This window comes from Mixophyes fleayi, chromosome 6, assembly GCF_038048845.1.
Source record: "Mixophyes fleayi isolate aMixFle1 chromosome 6, aMixFle1.hap1, whole genome shotgun sequence".
Classification (NCBI taxonomy): Eukaryota; Metazoa; Chordata; class Amphibia; order Anura; family Limnodynastidae; genus Mixophyes; species Mixophyes fleayi.
This window is the reverse complement of record NC_134407.1, coordinates 123871393-123888385: the sequence shown is the minus strand read 5'-3', so window position 1 is coordinate 123888385 and position 16993 is coordinate 123871393.

Below are 16993 nucleotides of genomic sequence, written 5' to 3'. Positions count from 1 at the left end.
TGTCACTCTCCGGTCTTCAGTCACATTGTTCTTGTCACTCTCCAGTCTCAGTCATGATTATACTAATCCTTATACCTCAGGTGCTAAAGCCTATGTTCAAGTGCATAGTGATTTAAGTCAGGGAAACCAAAATGTAACTAAAAAGCTTGCACATTTTTAAAGAAAAAAACACCTCTCTAATAAAGATGAAAGTTTACTGTAGAAAAACATAAAATTGCCAACATGCCATTCTACCCAAAATATTACCAAGCATACAAGCATCAGCTAGCTCCCTTCTCTCAGCTAGATCTCAGCACCTGCAATCTACACTGTCATCATATTTACCCTCATCAGTGAGTACATCATTCTCAAACAATACTAATTCATCCCCGCTGGAATCCACCATCACTGAAGTCTGTGTACTTTGATGTAATTGCCGGTAATGGCCTTTCTCAAGGAATTTGTAGTTCATTTTACTGAAGAGCTGTCACGATTTTTGGGCAATCCTTTTAGACCAGACCAAATGTCAAAATGTTGTGCAGACTCATCTGCATCACCACTTGGTGTCTTGGGAAAGCTAAGTTTTTTCCTAGCAGCAATTTCCAGAGAAACTGAAGGAGGAGCCGTCATTGTGTCATGTACTACTTGATCTGTCAGCTTGCTGACCAGGAGCTCATTGTATCTCTTGAGATCTGGGTCAGTTGGAAAGAAGGAGAAGACATAGCTCTTGAACCTAGGATCAAGTACAATTGCCAAACTGACATTATCCGATTTCAAAATGTTGATAACTCTTGGATCCTGGCAAAGCGAATAAAGTACTTAATCTACAAGTACAACATAATTAGCGGAATTGCTTTGTTTCATTTCCTCCTTCAATTTCTCTTGCTGCTTTTCAAAAAGTCTAATTAGGGCAATCACTTTACTCAGCACCTTGCACAACACGGAAAGTATTCTCCAGTAAGCTGGACTAAAGTACATTTCCCCTAAATTCTACTCTTCTTGCAGCTGCTGCATTCTCCTACATGCTGTTGCAGAATCCCGAAAATAACCCTAAATATTTCGAGACACAAACAACATCTCCTGCATGTCGTTGTCATTTTTTTAAAAAAGTTCTGTACCACCAAGTTGATTGTGTGAGCTGTAATGCTCTAACAATATTGGTGCATGGCATTATCAGAAATCACATATCCTCAGGAGATGATGATGATGATGATGATGAGAGTCCAAATAGGAGAAGCCATTTTATAATGACATCCTTTAGTTTTTCAAACAGGTTGTCAGCAGTATTACCTCTGACCTGCGGTTTGTCTCATCTCTGATAACCAGCTCTCACTCCCGCCTTCAAGACTTCTCCTGTGCTGCTCCCCACTTATGGCATTCCCTACCACGCTCAATCAGACATTCCCACAGCCTTCAAATCTTTAGATGCTCTTTGAAAAACTATCTTTTTTTTAGAGGTGACCTTATCCTCGATAACACTATTCACATTAATGCACCCTCACAACTATCAGCTGTGCCCTCTTCCCTTTAGAATGTAAACTCTTTAATGAGTAGTGTCCTCAATATCCTTTGTTTTCATATATCCATTCATTTTGTCTGCCTTGTCTGTTCTTGTTTTACGTATGTTCTGTTTTATGTATGTTTTTGTCTTCCCGACTATACGGTGCTGTGTAGCACTGTGGTGCCTTACAAATCTACAATAATAATAATAATAATAATAATATGCCTTTTAGTGAAGCAGATGATACACAGAGTAGCCTACCTCTGAAAAATGTGATGTTCTTGGGTACATGCTGCTGCTGCTGTCCCTGCTGGTGAAGGCGAATCACCAACTCTGTGGGCTGTCACAATCATAAAATCTTTAGTTTGCTCAGTTCCGCTTGTCCACACATCTGTGGTTAAGTGTACAGTGGGTAGAATGGCATTTTGTAGCCCAATAATTACATTTTTACGAACCTTATGGTAGAGGTGAGGAATAGCTTTTCTAGTAAAATTAAGTTGTGATAGAATTTGGTAATGGGGACAGAAGACTTCAAATAACTGTCTAAAACCAGCTGCGTTAATAGTGGATATTGGACGCAGATCTAATACTAGCATGGTTGCCATGGTGTTTGTGACCTGCTTTGCGACTGGGTGACAGCTTTCATACTTGCTTCCTCTTGCAAAGGATTGTTTAATAGTCAGTTGTTGTAAACTACTAGTAGACTTCTTCTTGGTCTGCTTCTGGGTTGAAGATCCACCCCCAGCAGCATTAGCAAAAAATAGCCTTCTTCTTATAACTGGCAAGAACTGCTTTCACTGGTGCATGACTTGCCACAGTAGAGTTCATTAACAATACTGTTTGCTTAGGTGCTTTAAGTCCATTGTTAGCTTGTTTTGTGGGGGCCCAAACACACCAAGCACTTCAGCCACAAAAGTGGCACTGCTTGTCGCTGGAGTGCCTGCTTTGCTAAACTATACATGTCCTTTTCAATATCTTACATAAGGGTAGATGGGTGGGCCCAAGGACAATTCCATCTTGTACCACTTTTCTTTTCTGCCACTGCTGTGTGGCAATGTTTCCTGGATGTGTTATGAACTGCCGTGTGTTTGTATCATTGCTCTGTAGCTTAGCATCCAGCCAGGTCGCTGCAGTCTTTGTTTGAAAGTGTATGAAAATAATATTGCGACCTGTGAGGTGGTGAAAATTGACTGCAAATTACTTGAAATTAGTGTTATTGAGATTAATATTAATATAGGGAAAAAAAGCTGAATTATGTGATTTTAGCAAAAAAAATAGGGATTATAGAAAAAATAGGGATCCAAAACCAAAACACGCAAGGGCGCTTTGCCAATACCAAAACCAAAACACGAAGTTAATCCAGATCCAAAGCCAAAACCATAACACGGCAGTCAGTGAACATCTCTAATCTTTATTAATATGAGCTGTTAATTTTTTTTTATTTTCTTGTACAAATGGCACTCCATCACTCTGCTTTTCTCAAACAATTAGCTTAATCAACAGCCATTTTCTACAAGGTGAAAAATAATATGAATTACTACCATTGAGGCTATGAAACATGAGGAAAGTGTTTTTTGTAATCCACAGCAAAGAATGCTTATTCAACCAATGCCAAATCAACCAGTGTCAACCAATGTAGATTCAATGTCAGTTATATTGAAAGGGTAAAGAAGAACAAAAGGCATAATTTATTTTGTAGCCCGCAACCTCCCTTCCAACAAATAATAACAATAGGTGCATGTATTATCCACCAGCTACTACAAGTGATGACTCTCCAGGCAAAACGGTCTTGAGAATGTTATGTATAAACTGCAGAGGGAAGTTGATTGTACAAAGCCACAGCTCTATTTATTAAAGGGCAAAAAGCCCTATTGGCTTCATCCTATTCAGGGCTGTCTTAACTGGGCAGTTGCCCAGGGGCCCCACGAGCATAGGGACTCCCATAGACTTGCCAGCTCTTCGATATATTATTTACTCTTGATTAATAATAAATAATTCATAGTAATTGCGTACCTTGTCATCTCCGCCTGTATGATTTATCAGCCAATTACCATTTTTATCTTGAATTTCTTGTTTTTCAACTTCAAGGCTCATGTTGTATTGTCCAAACTTTTATGTGGTTTAATCTCTGTTGTACAGCATGTTTTTTAATGTTTAAACACTGATTTTGTTTGAGGTATCAATAAATATAAGCTTAATTTTATCGATAATTTTCATTTTTGTTCCTGTGAGTAGTTGTGTAGTTAGGGCCCCAATGCACTGCTTTGCCCAAGGGCCTATAATACTGTTAAGATTGCCCTGATCCTATCAAGGAGTTACTACCTGTGGTGACAGCAGGTGCTCCGAGAGGGGAGTGGGGAGGGGTCCTGGGTCCGCAATGCAGACTACCAATTTTTAATTATTTATTTTGCTCTTTCAATATTTTTGTGCATTTTTTTCTGTTTTCGGGCTGTTTTTTTCATTGTTAATTGTTTCTTTCTTAAAATTAAGGGCAATGTGCTGCCTTTTTTTTATATTGGATGCATATATTATATACTGCGTGATCTGTGTTATTTATTGTGCTCCCTTATTGCTCGGGTTTCCATATTTCATGTACCATACATTTTCCAAACAGACCCCAACATTCCAGGATCCAGACAAGAATCCAGTACCAGGTTGTGAAAACTGTAATAACAGGTAGGTGAGAGCAACAGTTCACCAACAGCCTTGTTCCTTAGCCCTTTTAATTTTGTTTACTAACCTTTCTTATTATCTACCTATTTTAGTACCCCTCTCTCTAACTGTCCTCTCACCTTCCTCAATGTCCTTTCCATCCCCTGCTGTGTTTTTATCTTTCATCTTACTCACCTTCTCCCTACCACCTTCCTAAAAGCTTTTTTTATTTTATACATGAAATACATAAATCTGGAAGTTCTTAATGCATACTGTACATAAATTGCATTTTTAGTTACTTGCAAACATATGCAACATGACTGCATACGTCTAGTCATGATTATCAGTCGACACTTACACCTGCCCTATAGCTGTAGCAAATGATACTGCTAAAAAACACGTACCTATCAATCAGATGCCATGAAATTGAATAGACCGCATCTGCATAGGTACGCCCTTGGTACGCCCTTACTTTACATTGCTTTACTCTGTACACCCCTTACCGCCCCATTTCCGCTCTTCAAGTCGCAAGCAGTTGTGTTAGTTGCATTCAGACATGAATTGCATGCAATTGCGTTCATTGGTGTAAGTCCAGTTCTGGCGCATGCCCAGAGCTTTTTCACGCAAGATACAGCATGTGGATGAATGAGGCCAAACTGTGTCTTTGTTTATGTCCGCGCATATATATGCAAAAATTCTATTTCTTTTTGTCCGGGCAGAATGGAGATCCACCACCAGACCACTGCCCAGCTCAGTGACTGCAGGAGGAATTGGTGAGAAATCTTGAGCTTCATTAAGGTCCTTTAATAACAAGGCAAGACGTTTTATTATAAAGGATCAGTATTTACTTTGTTTAGAGGTTCACTTAGAGATCCGATCTCACCCATGACTGCTTCTTCCATGGTTAAAATGTCTTTACTGAAATTAGTTAAGACCCCATTGAGCGTCCATCTAGCTTTTCATGGTATTATGTATCATCCAAGTGTTGATGAGGCAGATAAAAACTAAGTAGCAATCCCTCCTACATACTCCTAAATATATATATTTATATATAATCATTTTTGGGGAATTATTGCCATGGATTTATATTATCATAAATCTGGGACACAAAAATGTAAAGAAAAAAGTAAGAGAGAAAAGAACTGCTCAAGACCGGAGAACTCTTGAAAGTGTAGGATTTACTGTTTGTTCATTTGTCTGAGCATGTAGGTCAGAAGGAGGGAGCTGGATCTTCAATAACAAGTGGAGTTGAAATTGATAAAGTGACTGAAAATCTAACTGTTATTGTTGTAGTTGATGATGATGGTAGTGGTTCAAGTAATATGGCAACTTGTGTTTCTGGCACAGACATTACACTCATTTCAGAACCACATACAAGTTCTGCACATTTAGGGTCTGCACATGAAGCTGATGTAACTGAGGTTTGTTCCTCATCTTACTCAAAGGGGGCATCTCATATCAAATTAGATAGCAACAAGCAGCTATTGAAATGTGATATAGGCCTTCTCTATCCAGGTTTCTCAGTGACCTAAATAGAAGATGCCATACGACAAGGTCCAGAACCATATCCAACATTTTTCCCACCTGATAAAGATGGAAGCCAATTTCCTACTTATATATTAAATTGTCACTTAAAGAACAAAGAAACAGTTCCGCGTGCCGGGCTAGATTGGAGTAAGACTAAGCAAGAATTGTTCTGCTTTCTGTGTTTTTTATTCAGCAAACTCCCAGCAACACATCGTTCAGTTTTGACAACACAAATCGGTTGGGGACCTTCTAAAGGTTATAAAAAAAACTGTACAATAAAACACCTGACCATGAAAATAGTAATAACCATCGGTCATGTTACGTAGAGTGGTGACATTTTGAAAACAATCTTTAAAAAAACAGTACAGTTGATAGTTTATTATGGCAAAAAATCCAGAATGAAACAGAAGTTTGGAAAGCCTTGTTGCAAAAATTTCTGGATGTAGTTCTGTTTCCTGCAGAACGTGGACTGGCATTTAGAGGAGCAAACAACCTAATCGAACATCCAAGAAATGGCAATTTTTTTAGGTATGTTTGAAACTGTAAGCCACTACGACCCTTTGCTTGCAGAGCATTTGAAAATAGTAAAGCAGGCACAAATAGAGAAAAAAAGATTACAAGTACATTACTTGTCATCCGAAATACAAAATAAATTTATATCATGTTGTGCAGAATATGTGTTCAACTGCATTTTAAAGGATAGAGATAGTGCAAAGTATTTTTCTATCATTCTAGATGCAACACCAGACTCAGCACACATGGAGTAAACTACATTCATTTTGTGTTATGTTCTTGTCGTAAATAATGAACATGAAGTTTTAGAACGATTTTTGGAATTTGTCAACTGCAATAAAAAATCTGGGGAAGCTATTGCAGATTTAATTCTAGAAACACTTTGAGAACATAATATTTCAAAAACTAATTGTCGTGGACAAGGCTATAACAATGGTTCTAACATGAGTGGAGCATACAAGGGTGTTTAATCTCGAATTTATAAGTTAATCTTCTTGCTATTTTTTCTCCTTGTGCCTGTCACAGTTTGAATCTGAGTACTGTCCATATACTTCTGTCTACTGCTTCTATCGAAATGCTCTGGACACTGCAAAACAAACATACTTCCAATCTCTCATCTATGCTCCGGCTTCTAACCCCAAACACCTTTTCAATACATTTAAATCTCTTCTCAATCCTCCCACCCCGAACCCTCCGTCTACTATCAGTGCCCAGGATCTTGCTTCCTACTTCAAGGACAAGATTGATAAGATCAGACTAGAAATTGTATCCTCTTCCTCGACAAGCAATCAGCTCAATTCCTTCCCACTACCCTCTGACACCCTCTCTTCATTTGACCCCACAAATGAAGAGGAAATTTCTACTCTCTTCTTATCTTCCTACTCTACCTCCTGTCCTCTTGATCCTATTCCCTCGCAAATTGATAGATCCCTGTCTTCTGTGCTCATTTCACCTCTAGCTATCTGTAATCTTTCACTCTCTACTGGCATCTTTCCATCACTATACAAGCACGCAGTGATTACTTATATTCTAAAAAACAAGATTCCAACCCAAACTCTCTCTCAAATTACTGTTCCATCTCTTAGCTCCCGTGCCCCTCCAAGCTTCTAGAGAGATTTGCCTACACTCGCCTCACAAACTTCCTTTCCACAAACAACCTGTTGGATCCTCTTCAGTCTGGCTTTCATTCTCTACACTCCACAGAGACTGTGTTGACTAAGGTTGTCAATGATCTGATCACTGCTAAACCTAAATGCCATTACTCTCTCCTAATTCTCCTGGATCTCTCAGCTGCATTTGACACCGTTGACCACTCTCTTCTCATACAAACGCTGCAATTCCCTAGGTCTTCAAGACACTGTTCTATCCTGGTTCTCATCCTACCATTCTAATCGCTCTTTCAGTGTTAATTTCTCTGGGGCCACCTCTGCTCCGCTTCCTTTATATGTTGGAGTACCGCAAGGCTCAGTGCTAGGTCCTCTGCTGTTCTCTATCTATACTGCTTCTCTTGGAAAGCTAATAAGTTCCTTTGGATTTCAGTATCATCTCTATGCGGATGATACCCAAATTTATCTATCCTCTCCTGATCTCTCGACATCTGTGTTGTCCCGTGTAACTCACTGTCTTTCTGCCATTTCATCTTGGATGTCCTCTCGCCAACTCAAACTTAATCTTTCAAAAATTGAATTAATAATATTCCCACCCAAAAACAGAAGCTTCCTGCCTGACATTTCTATTTCTGTCGATAACATGACCATAAATCCCACCCCACTAGCTCATTGCCTAGGTGTAATCCTTGATTCACAACTGTCGTTTATTCCCCACATCAACTCTATATCTAAATCATGTTACATACACCTAAAGAACATTTCCAGAATACGCACATATCTGACACAAGACACCGCAAAAACATTAATTCATGCACTCATCATCTCCCGCATCGACTATTGCAATTCCCTCCTTACTGGTCTTCCCAAAGTCAGACTTGAACCCCTACAATCTATTTTGCACGCAGCGGCTAGACTGATTTTCCTTACAAACCGTTATTCCTCTGCTGAGCCACTCTGTCAGTCTCTACATTGGCTGCCTGTATTTCAACGAATCCAATATAAAATTCTTCTACTAACATACAAGGCCATCAACAAAATTGCACCGACATACATTTCCTCACTTGTCTCGAAATATCTCCCTACTCGACACCTCCATTCTGCACAAGATCTACGTCTCTCCTCCACTCTCATCACATTCTCCCATTCTCGGTTACAGGATTTTTTCCGGGCTGCACCTACTTTGTGGAATTCCCTCCCACGCACAGTAAAACTTTCCTCTAGTCTTCAAACCTTTAAGCGTTCACTGAAAACCCACCTCTTCAGACAAGGTTTTGATATTCCTCAACCATCATCTTAATTTCCCTAGATTACCCTATTACCATCCTCTACACTGCTAACGCAAGAAAACAACCTTCTGACCAACATTGCAACACACATAGCCCACTCAGTACTTTTACCTTTGCAGTCTGGTTGGTCCATTGTGCAATATGATGTAGCACATGCCCTTGTGTTTCTAACTCCCATTGTCCTATAGATTGTAAGCTTTCGAGCAGGGTTCTCTTACCTCTCTGTCTGTATGTATTACCCAGTAATGTCTTATTAATGTTTGTTCCCAATTGTAAAGCGCTACGGAATTTGCTGGCACTATACAAATAAATGTTGATGATGATGATGATATCCATGCAGCAGAATGTTGTCCTGAGGTTGTGACATTTTTTGTACGGTACGTTGATGCCTCCTAATCCTCTGCGAAACTTTTTTAGTGCTGAAGGACTGTCTCCATCCTGACTGTTCAAGAACTGGGATGGGATGGGCACATTGAATGTGACTCTTCCATTATTAGCTACAGAACATGTTTCATCAAATGCCTTATTCAATACACGCCACAAGGTATTATCATCTTCTCTTATCCATCAGTACTGACCTGTTAGTTCTATGAGGTAATTGTAGGGTCCATGGGGAATGTCACCCAGTGATATACTTCTCTGGGTGGGATAGGGATTGCTTAGCAAGTCAACAGGTATTAGACTATTTGTGTAATGATGTTTTATTAATTAATGTGAGCAGGAGAGGGCTCGCAAATTTTATCCCAGGTCACAAAACTTTACTCAGAGGCCTATTTTAAAGGGAACAAAATGCAGGTGGCACAGTTACCCAGCCCAGGTAAGGCGCAGTATGGGACAGGCGCGTTGGGAAGATACTCCCCTGACCTCCAGCCCAGCCAGCCACTGAATGTGAGGAACTAATGTAATATGGGTGATGTTCTTTTTTCAAAGCTAGATACACTGTGCTATACCTCAAATATATTAATCTTGTACAAAGCTGCACACAAAGTACACTGCTTCCGCATTGACCACATTGATTTTCCTACCATGAGACTTGGATTAATGAGTGTACTTGATGCAAACCCGCAGACACCTATGTGCCCTGTTATGCCCACTTTTGACTCATTTAAATTAGATACATATGTGTTTCCATGCTGGAGCTGCACAATTGCACTACAGTGATGTGAATTGCTTACATTAACCTTTCAACAACTGACATGGAAACAACTATAATTATAGCATCCAAATATATTCTCAAACCACATATACTCATAAAATAAGTGAAATTACCATCATAATGGGACACTCAATGTGACGGTTAATTTGTTGAAATGAGGACTCCCATCATTTTGAAACAGAAAATCATGTAAAATATAACATGGAGTTTTCTTAATCCATTAAAACACTCCTTGCTGTCTTTGTGAATGGTAGGAAGAAACCACTAAGGCGTGGGAAGGCAGAACAAGAAACCCCCCAGAAAATTGTTTTAAGTGGAACTAAACCCAAAAACCAAAATATACTATGTTGATAATCAAAAATTTATGAAGTCATTTACCTGTTGCCAAATTCTGGCCTATTTATGAAAATGTCTTATATTTAGTTATACCTCTACCTCCATAGCAGTCACAGCCACTGTGAATGCCCAGAGTGGTCCTTCAGAGGATCAAACTAATATCATCATCATCATTTATTTGTATAGCGCCAGCAGACTCCATAGCGCTTTACAATTGGGAACAAACAGTAATTAAACAATACTGGGTAATACATACAGAGCAGCAAGAGGGCCCTGCTCAGAAGCTTACAATCTATGGGACAATGGTTTGATACAGAAGGGTAAGTGCTACATCTTATTGAATATTTGTCCAGCTAGAATGCAAAGGTTACAAAGTAATTGGTGTGCTGTATGCTCAGTCACACAGCTACGTTGGTCAGAGAGTTGTTGTCTTGTGTTAGCTGTGTAGAGGGTGGCAATAGGGAACCAGGTAATGAGAACCAGGATAGGACAGTGTCTTGAAGACCTAGAGATTGTAGCGTCTGTATGAGGAGAGAGTGGTCCACAGTGTCGAATGCAGCAAACATATCCAGGAGGATTAGTAGAGAGTAATCACCTTTAGTTTTAGCTGTGATCAGATCATTGACAACGCTGGTCAGCACAGTCTCTGTGGAGTGTTGAGAGTGAAAGCCTGACTGAAGAGGATTGAATAGGTTGTTTGCAGAAAGGAAACGTGTGAGGCGAGTGTAGGCAATTCGCTTGAGAAGTTTGGAGCGATATGGGAGCTGAGTTTGGGTCAGAATTTAGTTTTTTAGAATAGGAGTAATCACTGCGTGCTTGAATAGTGATGAAAAGATACCAGAAGAGAGAGATAGATTACAGATTTTAGTTAGAAGTGGTATGAGCACAGAAGAAAGGGATCTACCAATTTCTGAGGGTATTGTATCAAGAGGACAGGAGGTAGAGTAGGAGGATAAGAAGAGACTAGAAACTTCCTCTCCATTTGTGGGATCAAATGAAGAGAGCGTGTCAGAGGATGCTGGGAAGAAATTGAGCTGATTGCTAGCCGAGGGAGATGATACCATTTCAAGTCTGATTTTATCCCCATAGCAGAGCAGCTCCAGATCTCTGAACTCCTAGGACTTTTACTCTTCCATCCGTAATGAAAATCTTCGTTTTATTACTTTAGCTTATCTTAATGATGTATTCCCCCCCACCCCATACAAATTTCTTGATGTAACAGCTCTTAAATGTTGTGCTTTTTCCTCAGTCATTCATTTGTAAACTTGCCTGATGAAGGGGCCTCTGTGCTCTGAAAGCTAGAAAATATAATGATTATTTTTGGTTAGCTCATAAAGGTATCACTCCTATAATACTTTGTATTTTTTGACACAAAAGTATTTAACATCACATAGAATTTAAATAGGAAAACAGTTAATGAGTGTTAACTAGAGGTGAGAGAAGTAATTAAGGGGCAATGTGGACAGAGGTGTGTGTTGCAGGAAGGGTGAAGGAGGATATAAAGATAATGACATGAAGGGAAAGCAAGAAAAATAATTTGGCAAACATTGATATATGGAAGGAAAATAGCAACAAATACAGGAATTAAAAAAAATTTACCTAGTTGTAATGTCCTGTGCAATCAGAAGTAGCAAAGTAAAGATGCAGCAGATGTAGATAATTTCTAGATGTCTTCAATTGTTGTTCAATGCTTGTTCAACTGTCTTGTTTACTGTATTTTGTAAACACTTTGTGAGAAAAGCACTTAGTGTAAAAAACACACGTCTGCCCCCACATACATCATCAGCTTGAGGAGACACCTGTAATGTCTATGAATGCATGATCTGACCAATTATATCTGGGCATTTCTCTTACAAAATCTTTTGCTAGTTATAAATTGATTGAGTTACTTGTCTTATTTCTTTTTGCAGTATTGTTTGGGGAGGGACTATAATATATATTTGTTATGCTCAATTTCAATTTTGTATATGTGAGTCAATTTTGATGCCCTTATTGATTACAATTAGGACCATCCTATCAGCAGAAGGACTTTGTAAGTGGTGGATTGGTCAAGTATATATTTGTAAATGTATACAGCTAAAACTATTACTAGTATTACTATTATAGAGGCAGATTTTAAATAAGTTCTGTATTGCTTGCTGGCAGATAAGTGAAGATGGATCCTATTGTCTGCGCACTTGTGAAAAGGCAAGCCTGCCTACAATTTCAGACAAGAGAAATTGGTACTTTGATTCCAAGGATATTTGAAAACAAATGCCGGTAGTATCATATTAAAACAACCATAATTCTATCATGATACAATTTTAACCAATTTATTTACTGCATTAAACATAGCAAAAATCTGGTATATACATCACATCTCTCACGATACTGGAGTCCAAGGGGAAAATTAAATTATGAGAGAAGTCCCATAGGATCGTCTCGCGAGGTGACAATCCACACAATGACGGTACAGAAATCTTTGCTCATATTTGCTCAGATGAGTGAAGATTTTAATGAGGAACTTTCTGCAGAAGGAACTTCTTGCGGGGTTCCTACAGAACTTCGCTCTTAATTCAATCTGCCCCCAACTCTGAACAACACTTAAGCTAAGTAGGGCAAGTGGGACCTTGCAAAAAAATAATAATGTGAAGGTGGGACCTGATGTATATTCCAACAAACATGTCAAAAAGTTCTTTTTTCTTGCAAAATACTTAGAAATGATGGTTTCTGTGTATATTAATGCACCTGGAGTGAGGAACTTGATTGTTTTCAAATGAATGTGTAATGTAAAAGATAGTTCCCCAGTGCACATTAATGAATTAATAGTGTTTCACTGTTTCTGCCACTGTGCTGAGGACCATCCCTGCCACAATACTCCCATCTCTAACAACATGTAGTGCCCGGGGTAACTGAGGTCACTCCTGGAGCCAGCCAACAAGCCTATGCGTAAAGTGTAAAATAATAATGAAAGCAGAAAACCAGGGATGCATAAGCCTCATAGCATTGATACCTATTTTCACTGGACCACAACAAAACAGTAGCCAACTGTCCATAATTCCACAGACCTTCCAGGTTTTAAAGATATGTCTTCCTGAAAATCTCCCAGTACTGATATTTTTTATTTATGAAAATATTCCTATCTCTTCTCCTTTTCCCTGCTTTATAACTTAGAATGTTTTGAAGACAAACATTAAAGTAAATTTGAAATATGTTTGCATCAGTGTTCAGAAAACATGTTTTTATGGGAATTGCGCTAGGGTCCACCTAGACAGCATCAACTGTTTAGGTACCCCAGCCTAGCAGCATAGTGTCCCTGGAAATGATATTAAATGTTGGCAACTATGTAATAAGCCCTCAAGGACTCAATAGGAATGGAAAAGAGTGCTGCACATAAGTGAGCAACTAAATTTCAGCATATTTCCATGTGCAAGTTGTTTTGTTTTGTTGTAAACATCATGTTATGCAGCCTTATATGTCCTAGCCATATAAACCGTATATGGCACAGACCTGTGTCCAGCAGATAATTTACTATTAATAATATAATCATTCAATCTACTAAAGGGATTAATTAATAGATTGCATGATTGGGTCCATTATTCACTTGTAGAAAAAACTATTTTTTATGATGTAAGAGTTTGTTACATCAGTAAAATTTAGACAGACTCTATCAGAGATCTGTGAGTTTGGATAGCTTTATATATTGAGAGGTTTATAGTTAGCACTTTGGCTTGGATTAGGACTTGCACCTTACTTGTGTCTAGAGTTAAAACTTGTTTTAGTATTAGGTCTTTGTTAGGGCTGCATAAGGATTAGAAGAATTGCTTATTTTAGTTTAAGGCTTAGTATCTTTTTTTTATTTTGCTGAAGGGTTTGTAGGATTACCAGGGTCAAATAGCTTTAAAAGTTGCCTACTCAATTGTGCTTCCTAGGACATCAAGGGGACAGTATAGAAACTATTTTAAAGGTGCCTATAATCAGGGCTGCCATCATAAATTATGGAGCCCATTACAAATGAAACCAGCATGCCCCCCCCCCCCCCCCAATCTCCTTGACCACCCCAGTCCTCTTTGCTCACAAAGGTGTAGTGTGGAGCAATGGCAAAAATATGCCCATATGCCCTTTACTTGCTCTTTAGAGCTCCCCACATGCCCTCAGACCTCCTCACCAAATGCCCTTTACATGCCCCTCAGACTTCTCACACATCCCACAGACCTCCCCAAATGCCCTTTACATGACCCCTCAGACCTCCTCACATGCCCTTTATGAGTGAGTGAGAAAAATAGAGTGAGAGAGAAGCTGACCTTTGATGAATGCAGCACAGATACTGAGAGGGAGAGAGGTTGATATTCTGTATATTGCACTATGTAGAAGGTTCTACCAGAATTAGCCCTACCAGACCCCACATAACATTAATACCTACCCCACGTATCATCATCCTCATCATCATTTATATATATAGTGCCAGCAAATTCCGTATCGCTTTACAATTTGGAACAAACACAGTAATAATACAATACTTTGTAATATCCAATCCCTCTTACCACCTACTCTTTTTCATCCCGCAGACCTCTACCTCCTTCACCCTTACTCCCTGCTTTATGTCTCTTGTTAGTCTGCCCCTCCCTTCTAGAACGTAAGCTCACGTGAGCAGGGCTCTCTTATTCTTGTGTCCTCCTCCTTCTGTTATCTTTCCCCTCAGCTCCCCTACTTGATTTCCTCATCACAAGGCTCATCCTGCCCTTAGTCTCATCTTCTCCCTTGTCTTCCCACCTTGCTGGCTTTAATCCTGTTACTTGTGCCCACACCGTGGGGCACAGGTTAAGCTTGTTTTATTTCTCTCTCCCCTCTCTTGCTAGCTTTAGTTATCCCCCCTTCCACTCTCTAGCTTCTTAGTATCCTGCACATATGCCTTCTTAATACAAGTGGATTGATAATTTACTGCACTCTGTTTGTATTACCCAGTATGTCATGTTCTGTTTTGTCCTATACTCTACTGGGTTGATAGTTTATGGCACTTTGTTCTTACAATGCCCTGTAGGCTGTGTTTTTGCTTTCTTGTTTTATTTTCCATGCTCTAGGTACAGTGCTGCGGACACTTTGTGGCACCTTATAAATAAACAACAATAATAATAATAATAATAATATCAACTTTAAATTTCAGTGTACAAATAAGCTATCAAGTATTTGCATACTACATGAAAAAACAGTCAGTATTTAACTTATGTGCAAAACAGAAAACTAATTTGCACCCCTTGCATTGTAACATGGGTTTGTCCAGAGACTTAAATAAGAAACTTCTTCATTTAAGATCCTAATGAATCAGGCCCCTGGTGAATATTGTATACTTTAGTTCCTGTTTTCAGTATACAATATGGACCACAATATTCTCAGTATATAGCTACAAGTCTATCCATTACATCAGGACAAAAAAAGAAATATAAATACACATGACATTCAAACTATTTGCTTACCATCTGCCATATGTTGTGGAATTGGCCAATACCAGATCACCTGAAATTCAGAAATCATCTTTAAACCACTGCTGGTTAATAATGAACTGGAACCAGGGGCGGATCCAGAAGTTAATTGTACCGGGGGCGATTTAGAGGGGGGGCGATTTAGCCCCGCCCCCTTTTTGACACCTAAGGCTGCTGACGGCTGCACACTATGTGCAGATCCGTTCAGCAGAGAGAGTTAGGGAGAGAGTCCTGCCCGGCTGCTCTGATTGTGTCAATCAGAGCAGTTGGGCAGGACTCTCTCCCTAACTCTCTCTGCTGAACGGATCTGCACATAGTGTGCAGCCGCCGGCAGCAAGCCCCTGCTAGGGGGGGCGATCGCCCCCCCCCCCCCCCCTGGATCCGCTACTGACTGGAACACTTACAGAATGTATCACATCCTCATATATAAATGCATTTGCATTTATTTTTACATACACAGATGTAAGCTCATTCACTGTTATGAAGAAATATTTGCACATTCTGCAAAAGATTCCTGTATAAACAGATGCAAGTGCTGTGATGCTACAACTGCTCATGGAAGCTTTGTGAGCCACACAACTTATTTGTAAATGGCACCCTTTGTACAGATGAATGTATGTGACAAGCATAATACCATAGGTTTCTGTTGTCACAAGTTTAATTAATGACTCATTCAGCTGTGGTGTCTCCTGTAACAAACAGAAATAAGGATGCTTATAAATCTACCAGCCCAGTACTTTGTTCACTAATGATTGTCCTCTAATGTTAATCTATTAATTACAGATACAGCGTATTCTGAGGTTAGTGTAAAATAACATTTGCTGTCATTTGTTGTGTTCAGTTGATTTTCCTCAAATCAACTCCATTGATGAAGCCAAGCTCTCTGCACTTAACAGAACCAAATTGATTGGCTATTGGAGCACACCAAATCACCACATTGAGAATCTAAAATGTGTAAACTTGGAAACCTGCCTGGAAATTCAAATAAATATTAGAGTTAATAATTTGCATATCATTTTTTTAAAAATGTCTCTAGAGTTATTTAGATTAGTGGGTCTATTTTTTTAATCATATTTTGGGTTCAGCCCTGTTAGACTTTATGCCCACTTTTACCTGTTTATTAACCTTTACTGTTAAAGAAATTATAAGAACAGCAGTGATGGCCATTATTGATTTTTGCTCATCATAGCTTTGTAAATAGACCCCTGAATCACATAGTCCCACTAAGCAATCGTTCCCATTGCAATCTTGCTGTACAATACTGCATTCAATATGTGCTTTTGAACCTCTTAATTAAAAATTAAAATGCCCATTTTCTCATACATTTGTAAGCTTGTGAGCAGGTCCTTCTTACCCCTTTGCTTATTAATAATCGGTTTTGCTCCATTACTGTGTTTGTTCCATATTGTAAAGGGCACTATATAAATAAATGATAATCATCATCTTCATCCTAATAATAATAATATTAATATTCA